Source organism: Aythya marila (genome assembly GCF_965140915.1).
Source record: "Aythya marila genome assembly, chromosome: 7".
Classification (NCBI taxonomy): Eukaryota; Metazoa; Chordata; class Aves; order Anseriformes; family Anatidae; genus Aythya; species Aythya marila.
This window is the reverse complement of record NC_139048.1, coordinates 24,955,580-24,969,102: the sequence shown is the minus strand read 5'-3', so window position 1 is coordinate 24,969,102 and position 13,523 is coordinate 24,955,580. Positions and strand designations below refer to the sequence as shown.

At 49.8% G+C, this 13,523-nt stretch overlaps 1 protein-coding gene across 6 annotated transcripts in view; it reads right to left on the bottom strand.

Moving 5' to 3' along the window:
- The window catches only part of ZMIZ1 (zinc finger MIZ-type containing 1), a 347,031-nt gene extending 334,027 nt beyond the window's left edge, over positions 1 to 13,004 (bottom strand). For all 6 annotated transcript variants that reach the window (XM_082764519.1, XM_082764518.1, XM_082764522.1 and 3 more), the window contains exon 1: positions 12,876 to 13,004. The gene's annotated coding sequence lies outside the window, so the exon portion shown is untranslated. The remainder of the gene's footprint in view (positions 1 to 12,875) is intronic.
- Positions 13,005 to 13,523: the final 519 nt, after the last annotated feature.

The following is a 13,523-nucleotide window of genomic DNA, read 5'->3' as shown; positions in this document are numbered from 1 at the left end:
AAGATTGTTTTCTGGGTGACTAGATCGTTATCTCCTGTACTTGAACTGCACTATTCCAGATTTTTACTTTTTTATTTTGTTTAGGAGCATACAGGCTCACTCCCAACTCCCCCTAGCACAAGCTAACAAAGCAAGCTAGCTTAAAACCAGCCAAACACGGCCCCTTCTCTGCACCTTCCAAAAAACACTTCTTCAAAGTCTCCGAGGAAACTAAATAGAACAGCTCATCGGCTGCAAAAAGCATTAGGATATTCCTCCTAGAAAGGAACAGCTCACACTGGCACACGCCCGGGACGAAAACAAAGGCTGGGCGCACGGTACGGAGATGACACCAGGCGAAACACTCCCCGTTCCCACGGAAAAACACTCGAGCTCGACCGACTGCACCAGCACGAGCGGCCGTGCAGCGGGGAAGTCGCCCACGTACAAGGAAGAGGTGGTTTCTGAGCAGTTATCAGGAGCGAGCGCAATAATTCTTACCTGGAAAGTGCTGTTTGCAGCTGCTCGCCGATTTGTCAGCGCTCTCGCTGCTCTCGCCCCATGATTTACGATGCTCTACCCAGCACTGAGCCTTCTATTACTGTCCTCATTTATTGCCTGCAGCTGTCATTCTTACCAACAATTCTACCACTGTCTGTAGGTGAGATATCAGAGGTATTTAGCACGCACCTAGAGATGCAATTTTAATCAAACCTCCTCACAGGCAGTATTTAAGTGTTAGCACAACCGCACTGAGTGCAGCAATTCAGGGGGGCCTGACCAACCAAAATTACGACAGGCAGAACTGTTTATTCATAAACACCTCCAAAGGATGGATGTCCAGCAGTCCTGGGGACATCTGCTGATTTGTGAGTGAGGACAGAAGTAGTACCCATAGATCACAAAGCCTTCTGACAGGTATTTAAATGCATAACAAATATTAATACTAATTCAGCAACCTCACTTTTTACAACCCAAATGCTAAGAAGGAGGTAAACCCAACTACACCTTTCTCACCAAGCATTTTTTCCCACCTAGCTATTTTCCCCCTTAGAACAACCAGTTTTTTCAGGATCTTCAAAATAACCTGCTGCATATCTGCCTGTTTTGGACTAACAGTAGTGGAAGGGGGAACAGGTTTTAAACCCAACAATTGCCCTTCAAGCTCTCAGTGCGTTTTCCAGATGTGAACAATTTGAGAATCAGAAATTTTAACCCACACGGTCCATGCTTAATTTGGGGGAAAGCCACGAGACATTGGACTGGTTGCCAAACAGGGGCACAGCATTGCCAGCGGCCTGCTCTGGGGAGAGTGTCCCCCAGGCTGCAGTGCGATGGGGCTCCCTCACCAAACTGCAGCCAGCACCACAGAGCACAAAACAGAAACAAGCAAGGAGACCCGGAGCTACATCTAGCACTATTTTCACATACACACTGAAGCCCCAACTCCTTAAGACAACAGATAGTAACAGCATCGCTGCTTATTCAATGAGTTTCTAGCGCTTGTGACTATGAGTAAGACTTGAAAATACAAACCTTCAACAAGCCCCAAAAGCAAGATTGTGGAAAGCCAAGTTTATCACTTTTTTGAACAGTCCTATGGGCCTGGCTTGTGGCGTCTGAGTATTTTTAAGGTTGGCAATCTTAAATTTGACTGATCAGTACTCTAGGCACTAAACCCACATTTCTCTAAGTTCTTTTCTTCAACACCACCCAGGGTACACAGCTTGAAAATGACAAGGCAAAACCAACAATTGTGAATTTACAGTCAGAAGGTAGCCTGAAGGCCATCGTTGTTGTAGTCAAGCTTTATTTATACCTTAACAGATAGTGTCAAAATAGAAGCTACAAATTAAACACGTAACTCTCTAAAAGGAAAAGTGATGATGCATTACACTCTACCACAGTAAGGTACCGAAGAACCCCCTGTGTCTGAAGGTCAACACTTACAACGCATGCAGATGTCAACTGATCCTATCACCCCTCCACGTCCCCGTCCCTCCACCCCAGGTGACTGGGTCACATCGGGAGCAGCGCGCAGAGAACAGTCACCAGGTGGGAGCTCCCATTAAACCATTAGCTGGTGTGCAGCCGTCTGCTCCCAGGTTAACAACCCAAGCCTGCTTTTAAATAGAGGACTAATTAGAGCACATTTGAGAGTTCAGGAACATACGACCTTCAAACTCTTTTGAGGATGCATTTCATTTGTTTGAACGCACAATACACCTTTCGTCTTCCCATAATGCTTACCAGGAAAGTAGGTCCTAATTGCTCATACATGTACGTTCTTGGTTGGGGGGCAAGGGGGAGGGAAACAAGGAAAATCTGGACTCGCCTGTGATTTGATTTTGCATACACTTTTTTTTTTTTTTTTTTCATCTTTTGCTCCTTCCCTCTCCTTCTCCCTACGCCTAACTGGCATAACCACGCAAGGTGTACATTGGGTGGAAGTAACAAATCTCTAGAGAACACGTGCAGTCTGTGCTTCACATGAAAATGTGCTTTCTAGCTAGGACTACCTCTATATTAGCTTTTAGCACAGATAACACGTGTCTAGTTCAACAAAGTCACCCCCTCCTGTGTCACAGAAGGCCCCTCCAAAGAGGGAAGGGGGATCCCTGCCCCAGCACCCACGCAACGCACTGTCACCTCTGAGACCCTGAGACAGAGACCTCCTGCTGCTGAGAGCATCCCCAGGACTCCTCCCTCCAGTCACCCCATAATTGGGGAATTAAACACAAACACAGCAAAAGCTTGGAAGCTTCCGTTGATCATTATCTCTTTTTTTTTTTTTTTTTTTTTTTTTTTTTGTCCTGCACAGGATAATTTCTTCTATTGGCAACAACCGGAGAAAAAAAAAAAAACACTAAGTTTTCCAAACCTCACACAGCCGAGAGGACAACTCTAATTGCTTTTATATTCCAACACAGATTCCCACCCCAGCCTCAGATGATGCCTCTACAATCTGATCACTCATGCATATACGTATGGCTCTTCACTGACAAACAACCTGACTCCTTTACTTGTGCAACTCGCATTACTCACACGGAAGCCTTGGCAGAGGCAGGCCAACATATGTTAATTACTGGGTTGCATTATAATAGGTCTAACATCTTGTTTCCCATCCAGGGTTTTAAAATAAATGGAAACAACAGTCTCTTTGGATACAGAAGTACGTATTTTTGTATTTCAGGCTAAAAATATTCTACGTTAAACACACAAATAGATCAACTGCCAGAGAATTCCTGCCTCCTCTGTGTTCCTTTTGCAGGGTTTAATCCTTACTAAACGAAGATGTCAGACAATCTTCACAAGAGATTAGCATGTGTGCATTTTATTTCGTTACAAATTATTCCTCAGTCAGGTGCAGCGGTGACAACAAGAGCCTAAGTCCGCAGTCCTTCATTATTTCAAGAAGGAGTTTATCAGGTGAAGTTGCCTTCAGCAGAACAAAGCATAAATTCATGAACGCTGAAGGAGCATGAATAGAGCAGAGATATACTTAAAAATGTATTTTTTCTTGTGACAGGAGATATGAACTATGTTTCTTCATTGTATAATTTAGTATGCTGGGATATTGCTAGGACAAGATGTTGGCAACATTACAAGTATTTTTGATTTACATTTCTCTTTATTGAGAAAGAGGTGGTGAGGGCTGCAGCTCCAGTTTCAGACAAAGGAAGACAGAGACTCCGCGCCGACACACTGCTGTTCCTTTTTGGATGACCAAACTCAAAGTTTTAAATGAAAAATTTTAACACAGACAACACCACAGACTGCCAGAAAAATGAGAAATTTTGGTGGAATTTTCAGAGGAGTGGTACCCCGAAAATTGGCACGAGTACAGGACTTCCTTCCACAAGAGGTTTCACGAAGGGTTCACGCGCTGAGTGAATAATTTATCTACACACTCAGGACAGAAAATTTAATCAAATGAAAACACTGTCTCTTAAAATTCCTTTTATTTCATTTTCAAGTGATTTAACAAATCTAATGACAGGTTGCCACAGAACTGTGACCAGAAGCCTCCATAGCATTGTGCTTTGCTGTTTACCACCACACTGCCCAGTGCCCCCGACCAGCAGCCAGCCCCTGGCCGTGCCAGCGCCTGCGCTGCTCCCCGTGTGCTGCTCCCCGTGCTCAGAGCCCAGCCGGCAGATGGTGGCCAATAAGGAAGCTATCAAGCCGTCTTAGTCACCATGGCAGACCCCGGGAGCTTCACAACGGCAAGCCTGCTGCCCTCCCCTTGGCTCAATTCAACTAAGATGTTTACCTGCATCCATCTAGTACTCCCAGCTACAGGGCAAACAGACGTGAGAGCTCCATTAGGTGTACGTGTCCAGTGCCGTGCTTGTGAGGACACTGCTGCAGCTACGGAAGCACTAATGCCAGGTACACAAAAGTTAAAAAATAGTGCCTTAGGACAGGTACCAATTTCTGCCTGGGGCAAGCAACCATGCTCTGTTATCCTAGAGGGATGCACGCCAAACTCTTCCAAACAGATGCTCCATGTATCAATCAGTTAACAAAAGGAACTTGAACAAATGAATCCCAAATTTCACATATTTCTGCATTTATTTAGAGACAAAGCAATCCCAGTATTTTGCTTAGTGATTAAAAAACCAGCCCTGAATTTAAGGTGCCCATCTGCTTGCCCCCACCAGTTCCTCAAACCCCAGCTCCGCACCCCCTGGCAGATGCCTGCTGCGCTCCCCTGCAGACCGCACACCTCCCTGGTCCCTCCGTCCACTGCCCTCTTCACAAAGAGCTATCTGCTGTTGATGAAGGTGGAATAAGAGTCCTCTCCAAGCCTGCTGTTATCCCAATAGCTCTAAAGTCTGTAGCACTGCCTTTTTCAAGGCATTTGCTCACACAGCTACCCCTTAGCCCAAGCACTGCCTGCTCTGCACCAGGAGCAGCCTCCTGCTCTCCGCCTGTGCTGCTCCATCAGGAAGCGCGCCCATCGCCTCCCTGCTCAGGCTTCATTGCCATTTCATGCACTCTACACAATGGCTTTAAAATATTTATCACGTGTCCTGTTGCTGATTCCTTCTGAAGTATAAACAAGGTCTGAATGTTCCTCCCTTTGTCTGCAACATACCTGAGCATCATCTGGTGTGCCAGCCTTGGTCCTGAAGGCAGGCACCTTACACTGTTAGAAGTCAGAGTGTTGCATCTTTCACACCTAAGGTGCACCTTGGTTAAATATTGGAATTATTTGTTATTAAAAACATTTCAAAGGCTCCCCCAGGTTTATTCCACACTCTGTTTCCTGTAGGTTGGCAGCAGCTGTTGCCATAATTTTCCTGTCCCTTGACGAAGAACAACAAGGCCAACTGAAGCAGCGCCGTCCGTGCCACAAGCCAAGAGCAGGCGCCCAAGGGAGAGGTGTGACATTCCTCGGCCAGGCTTCAGAACCCTCCTGGCACCCAGCGCCTGCTCCCAGCACCGTAGGGTGTTTGAGCACGGCCGAGATCCCCCTGAGGTGTCCCCGCAGCAGCAGGACACGGGCTGGGAATCGTGCACAGAGGTCAGAAGCACGCCACCACCAGCCACAGCAATATGCAAGCCCACGCGTCTCAGCTCTCGAGATGGCTTTAACCAAGTTTTCTGAGGCTCTGCTACTGACCTAAAATAACTTCTCCTTACATAATGCTGTTATGATTTTAATGCACGAGATGTCAGATTTTTACAGTGCCAAAAGCCAAAGCTATGCATTGAGTTGGAAAGCCAGTAGGCTCCTGCGTCTAATGGTATCACACTCCAGCTGGACTGCGATCCCAGGCTTTTTAAACCAGTGATGTAAGTTTGGGGAGGAATCTCATGCTTGAGAGGGGGACCAAAGAGATGCATGTATAGTTCTTGCAATACATTTCTCAAAGAGCAACTGAGAGTGGCTTTGAGCCTCACCCTGAGAGCTGTATCAGAGCAGACCTGAGGCAAGAAACCTGCCAATGCGACAATGCCAAACACGTTACGTCCATAGCGAACCAGCCTCATGAACACAGCACGCTGCACTTGTGTTTCCAGTCACCGAGCTGCCACCCGTGTCTGCAGGCACGCACCCATCACAGCTCAGTGCCCTGACTTGCTGTGAAACACAGACAGTGGCTGCTGGGGCACTTAATGGCTTCCCAAAGCACCCGAAGAGCAGAGACCCCGGCGTGCAGATAGTCAGGATCCCGAGCACATTTGCAGGATGACAGCTCACAGCCCAAAGTCTTTTTAGAACAAGCATTCCCATATTAAAAAAATAAAAAATAAAATAATTGTGTAATCAAATGTAAAGTGCATCAACCTGTGCTAAGATGAGGAGGGAAGAAAAGCTTTCTTTGAAAAGGCTTGGGGCAGGCATTGGGTTGCTGCAAGGGAGGCCAACGTAAGCTGTATACTAGCTCTAAACAAGTTAACTTCTGTGATCCCGCTGCCGGGAAAAGGGTTATAAGAGCATTAAACAAACACAGACTTTACAAGCAAGACACCAACAGATCGGGTAGACTGCCTGACAACCACATCATTCTTCTTTCCCCTTGCAAACCTGCAGGATAATAAACCGTCCTCTCTTTCGTATATAGAGAGATATATAAACAAACTGTTCTTCTGAGAATTCAATGTCAACAAAGTCTTTAAAAATGCTTTTTAAAGCTTTTATCCTGCCTTTTTATTTTATTGGGGGGATAGAGGAAAAGCGGCCGGGGGGGAGAAAAAAAAAGGATGGAAAGCCAAATGGATCTTCTGTTGGCCCATCAATGTCTTAGCTTTAAAATGCAAATGTGACAGTGCTGGCTGTCAAACTACTCTGGTTTCAGTTACTTGTATTTTTGTCATGCATTTTAAGCCAAAACATGTTCTGAACAGGTTTTCCTGTTTATAAGGTGTGTTTTCTTAAAACCATTTACACAGCAAAAAGCTTACAGCTACATGCAATGCAAAGGAAAAGCTAAAGCGTATGTTCAAGTGATGATATACAGGGTATGTTTCTATTTTCAGACCTTCTACAGGGGTAGCCACCTTCTGGCTGGATGAGTAGATGCTCAGACTGGGCTCTGGGGCAGCAGGACAACCGGACACCGAGCTGTCCTCACCTCCTTGAGCACGCAATGTAGCCAGGGCGTGCACTACTATAGCCCGAGACACGAGCCCTTCCTCACCGCCACTCAACTCTTCCGCTTTGTTTTCTTCCCGTCACACCTCTAAAACAACCAAAGGCAGATGGCAACCTTTGAGCTGGAGGCAGCATGTTTACCAGGTGGCTGTTGAACAACGCTCCAGATCATCCCGAGCCAACAGCGCAGGGGAAGGCTCTGAGCCGCAGCAATACACAAAAGAAGTCGTAAAAACCCTCGTGAGCTTCAGGCTGCTGTTTTTAAACCTCTGCTGAGGTAGAAGCCATGATCCAACTAGTGACAACCCACCTTCTCATCAGCTGTGAGGCCAGGCAGCACCCAGGGAAGGCCAGCCCCAGCCCCAGCCGCTCACCAGCAGCTGCCCAGCAGGACCAGCCTCCGCAGCACCCTGCTCTGCCGCCCCCGGCCCACCATGCCCTTACACAGTGAGTCTGCCTTCCCTCACTTCATCTCTACTTGAAATGGGTCTTGAGGAATAAGAGACCTGCCCTTCCAGATTTCCTGATGGAGATAGAGGAGGGTATGCATTTCAGGGCAGCCTAAAAGGCTCTGCTGTTCTCAGAGGGAAGTAGGATTACAGCCAAGAAACAAGCAGATATTCATCAAGGGAACTGTTCCTGCTACCAAGCGGCCAGCTGAAGCCCCTACTACTCTGCCACATATCTATGTCACTGCAGCCCCAATACATACCCTTCTGATTAGCTATGAGACCATCCAGAAACAGAGAGACTCGTAACACTCACTGCCAGCTGGTCAGCCATTGCAGACCTACAGCCTCAAAGACATTAGAAAAGGAAAATCCAAAGACAAGACAAGCTTGCTGCCAATGTATTCCTTTTCTCTCACTCCCCAAACACATACCCAATCAGCAAAGATGGCAAATGGTATTTCCCAGCTGCAAGGAGCTGCAACTTGATCGGAGCAGAGCTTGCCCCCGTTTGTGCATTGGGCAGACCATGCTGGCAGTGCTCTCCACTTAACTCTGCGCTGACCAGACGCAAGCGAGCCCAAGCCACCAGAGGCCACCAGGCACACCTCAGAGCGTCACAACCACAGCTTTGAAGACAACTGCATGAAGACAACAATCAATTCCCGTGCCGGTTTTCCACGATGCCTGTGGCTTTCACTCTCATGCTAGCTCTGACGACGCCCAGCTATTATCCATAGGTTGGAGCTGTCCCCACTTCCTAAGTCCGACCCGCAGCAGTGCTGCTCTTCTCCAACACCACAAGGCTGACAGCCAGCGCCGAGCAGGGCTCTGCAGGGCGAGGAGGGCAGCACGGCCAGCAGGTCGGGCAGCCAAGCATCATCACCTGGCTGTGGTCCGCGGGCTGCAGGAGGACGCCCAAGCACAAGGATCATACCGCTTGTGTCAATCAGCTTGCCACCATCCACTGGCATACACACACAAAGTCAGGAGGGAAAAAACAAACCTAACTCCTTCCAAAGACAAACAAGGAGCAGGAGGGGCAGTCCAAACTCAGCTTTATGCAATCTGCACTACTCAGTAGCGCCGTGCACATTCACAGCATTGGCGTGATGTCTTGTGTCCCTCCTCCCCCCGTCCACACTGGACCAACAGCCTGCCCATGTCGCTTTGGGAATCAATTCAAAGCTGCTCTGCCGAGTCAAAACAAATGCCGGATTATCAACAAAGGGATGCACTTCCTACATGTATCTGAATGGATTGCTAACATGAGAGCTTCTATGCCACTACCGCAACATGAATACGCTACACGAAACAGCCCAACTGATCGCATTACCTAGCGAAAGGACAGGTGGGTCTGAGTCCAGGTATTTCATCAGATCCTAAACCTTATTCAGAAGGGCGTCAACCCCACTAGAAGGGCCTGTGTTTGGCTGCCCTCAGACTTGGTAGAGGAGCACAAGTTACTTTTCCTGTCCTTTGCTACAGGTCTAAGAAGTGGAGGCAACTGAAGGAAATTATGGGTGGCCTGGACTGAATGACTGCCTATCCAGGGCTTCCAAAGGGAACGATCTTTAATGAGTGAGTCATTCCCCGAGAACTACGTTAATCTCTGTTGATACTTGCAGGAGAAATTTGATGGAAAGTGATTTTGCCTGCCTGCCTAAAAATAGCTTTCTTTCCCCCTCCCCCCAGACAGAGAACACCCACAGCAATTTGCCCTACTTGATAAAGGGTAGTGGCACAGTACCAACACCCCCAAACCTCACCCTTGCAGGCCACGTAAACTCCAGCACAACTTGGAGGATTAGAACCAAAAATAACACAAAACAAGTGTAGGACCATCCTCTGCTCTCATAATACACTACTGCCTCCAACAGTCAAGCTGTGGAGATCCATTACAACCCATTGCCTGGACATTGCTCCTGCAGCCTGCGCCACCTTTAAAAATGTCCAACATTAACCAAGCGGCATGCTAATGATCCTGCGTAATTCAACTGAAATAAATAACATGAAATTGCTACACTAGAAGTTTTTGCTTTTAGAAAGACAAGCAGAAGAAAAATCAATATGACAAAGCAACGTTCCAATTCTCAAACCTTGTTTTTAAGCCAAAGACACCATTTTCAAGCAGAAATGATTTCTAATACCACTGACACAGCCTCCGCTTACCATCAGCAGGAAAGCTTACACATGCCAAATTCAGCGAAAGGAGCACACACCTCTGAGCAGCAGGCGCATCGTTGCCCATCCATGGTGCTCTGTATTGTTGCACCGTATGAGGTGCTTTCTCATAAAAATATGGAAATGGATAAAGAGGACTCATGCTCTTCATCCCACAACAGGCAGTTGATGAGAACAAGCGTAAACCAACCCTCAACTCTTCAGCAATACCCTTGTCACTTGGCTGTAATAGAGGATAGGATTTCACAAAAATTGGTCTAACTAGGAGTGAACAAATCAGCCAATTGCACAGTGCTCAAATCTCTGATCGCAGGCACGAGCTACTGGTGGGAGCCAGGTGCCCCAGGTAGGGCAGCAGCAGCCCACCAGCACCCATGGCCACCTTTCCTCCCCTTGGGTGGGAAGGAAGCCGGGTCCCACCACCTGAAGCCTACCAGAAACACTGGGGAAGGCAAAACGAATGCCAAATTCACTTCCTCCGAGATGCATTTTTCTTCCTTTTCAAGAGAAGAAACCAGGCTCTCCAGAGCTGCTAGCACAAACACCAAGTTGCTAAAAAAACAGCCAACATTGTCTCCAACTATAGTATCAGTGATGTAACCGCCACCCGAGATGTTTGGGTTGTTGGCTGCTTGTTTGTTTTTTTTTTTTTTCCTCCTTTGTCTACACAGAACCTTTGGAACCTATAAAAGTGGAGGAGATTTAGGGTAAAGTGCAAACAACTCCCAAGAAAAGTTATGAATGGAAACGCGCTGCACGGAGCCCTCTCCTTTCAGCTCCCCGTAACCACTGCCCATCAGTACAAATCCTAGGTTATGCCGAAACTCATCTATTATCTTCTGTGGGTTTCTTAAAATATTCTAAAAACATAGTTCTGAACCGCACGGTGACTGCACTTCTCAGACAGCTCCAAATACTGTGTGTATACATACATACACACACAGCAACTCGCTTCTTTCCTGAAGCAAAGTTTTCATTGATCCTTTGCCACAGCCTCAATTATTGTTTCTAATCATTATCAGCATTTAAGGTATTGTGGGCTGTAAACAATGCAAACAATAACGGCATCTGTCCCTGTTATGAGTGCCACCGGCAGGTTAGATACCTACATTGACTGGTCCTGAGGGGGTTCTTTTTCAATTCTCCGAGCCCAAACTAAGTTTAACTTACAATTTACAGAGTAATCTTTAAATCTGCCACCTTTTGAGGTAGTATTATCTTGAGTAGATACAATCGTGAGTCTGTCAATTAAACCCCAGGGAATTTTTCATTGTTTTAAGCTGTAATCTGAAAGTCACTTAATTCTCTAAAGCTTTTTTTAAAAAAAAAAAAAAATCAGAAATTCGGTAACATTCCTGGTCATCTTCACACTTGCGGGGAAAAAATATACTCGTCATTTGCAAATTAGACATATGTTAAAAAAAAAAAAAAATAGAAGAAACGGAGGCATTTTCCTAAGACGTTTTAAAAGTAAAGATAGAAATAAAGAAAGGTCCTTGACTTGGGGATATTTAGAGGATTTCAAGTCATGTTTTCCATAATCTCATTTAAAAAATAAGCGTCCTTTTTCTCCCTCCTCCCCCCAACTCGGCGGAAAACAGCCACCAAACGCACTCAACTAGCCTCAAAGTCACACGTGCTCCATTGCAGATCTTGCTTTCAATGTGTCTTTTGTTTGATGGCTGGTGTTTCAACATCCTCAACTTGAACAGAAAAAGGTCAGAGCAAGTCTCCTGGCATTCACAAACCTGAATCGGGCCCCGCCAAGAGAAGATTGATGCCACAGTAAATTTCCCTCTATCGAGAGAAGGAAGTGGAAGTTTGAATCGCAGACCAACTACGTTTGTTCGACAGACCCTTGTTCTCCCAGAGACCGTCAGCGGAGCGTAATTTTGCTCGACTCCTTTGTGAAACTTTCCTGCTGCTGCTGGCAGCGCTCTCGGAGCCCTGCCACCGTGCCCCCGCCGCACCGGCACGGCGCCTGCAGCCAGCAGAGCTGCGAGCCGCGCATCCCGGCCCTGGGCCCTTTCTTCCCGTCCTGCCCTCGCCTGGCTCCCGTTTGGTCGCGCTGCCCCAGCCGGGGAGCAGAGGCTACCCCAGGTCGGCCGCTGCCCAAGGCCAAGGTCCACCCGGCAGCCCCGGGGGAGCTGCTGCTGCTGGGGATTCCTTAAAAGCTCTGGCACTTGAAGGCGCTTGGAGCTGCTCAAGCAGAGCTGGGAGCCAGAGCCCTGCCACAGCATTAATGGGCTTTTGCCCTTTTAAATTTTATAAGCCTGTCGCCTTTCTGATGCGCGGAGTTTTATTCAGAGCCCTAAATGGCCATTGCGCCTGTGAAAGCCAGCCTGCAGAGGTAGCACCCTAAAACCACCCCGGGTCATTCATCTCCCCCGCTCTCCCACTGTCTCTTAGGAAACCTTTGATAGAGCATTTGTTCAGCCTGCCAAGTTAAATCCTCTTCTCCCGTCTCAACGCATTGAAAAACGCACCCGCGACACCCGCTCCGCTCCGGCCTGCGGACCCCGGCCGCAAACCCCCGCCCCCCCCGGCTCCGCCGCGCCGCCCGCAGCCCGGCGCCCCGCTCGGAGCCTGCCCCTCCATTACCCCCGCCGCCGGGAAGGGGGGGGGGCCAAAACCCCCCGAACCTCCCCCGAACCCCACCGGGCGCCGCGGGAGCCGACCCCCGGCGGGGCGCGGCGCAAAGTTTGCAGCCCCCGGCGCGGCTCGCAGCGGCCCCGCCGCCCCCCCCCGCTGCCGGCCGCAGCCCGGCGGCCCCGCGCCGTGTTTACATTCCCGGAGCGGCTCCGCCGCCGCTCCCCTCGCACAAAGGCGGCCGGGCCGGGCCGGGCCGAGCCGAGCCGGGCCCCCCCGGACAGATGCACCGGAGGCAGGACAAGGCCGGCGGGGGGGGGGGGGGGGGTGGCCGCCGGCGGCTCCTTCCTGCCGCCCGCCGGGGAGGCCCCGCTCCCGAGCCGGCCGCCAGCAGCTCGCCCGCGGGGCTCGCCCCCCCGGCCCCGGCCCCCTTTGTTTTGCCGGCCCCCGCCGCCAACTTCGCCCCGGGCCGGGCCGGGCCGGGCCCCCCAGGGGCGCTCCCCGCGCTCCCCCCCCCATTGTCCGCGCCCCCCTGCCCAGGGGGCTGCGAGCGGCGCCCCCCAACTTACCCGGCTGGGCTCGGCACCAGGCACCGTCCTCGCTCCCCCAGCGCTCCGCGGCTCTAGCGGGGTATTCCGCCAGGCAGATTTTTTTATTCCCCCTCTCGCCCGGCTCCCCCCGCCCCCCCACCCTTGTCCTTTTTTTTTTTTTTTTTTCTCTCCCCTCTCTCTCTCTCTCTCCTCGTCCCCTCTCCCCCCTCTCCCTCGCCCACGGCAGCGAGCGGCAGCGCGGTGCCGGCGGTGAGTAAGTGAATCAACTCGCAGGGCGCACGGCAAGTTGGAGTGTCGGGTTACACGGGCTGCTCCGTGCCGGCGGGCCACGCTCGGTGGCTGCTGGCAAAATCTGTCCCAGATTCCTATCTGAAAGGGAGCTGCCTCCTGCGGGGATGGACCCCCCCCCGACACACACACACACACAGACACGCACACAGACACGCACTCACGCCGCCCCAAGTTAGGAGCTGGGAGGCGAGTTAAAAAATCGCCAATGTCGGGCTTACGGCGGGGAGGCGCGGCGGAGGCTGCCTGGATCGCACGCACACGAAAAAAAAAAAAAAAAAAAAAGAAAAAAAAAAAAAAAGAGAGAAAACCCTTCCACTCCGCGAACCCGAGGCAGGAGAACACCCCCCCCCCCCCCGCACCTCCTCCTCCTCCTCC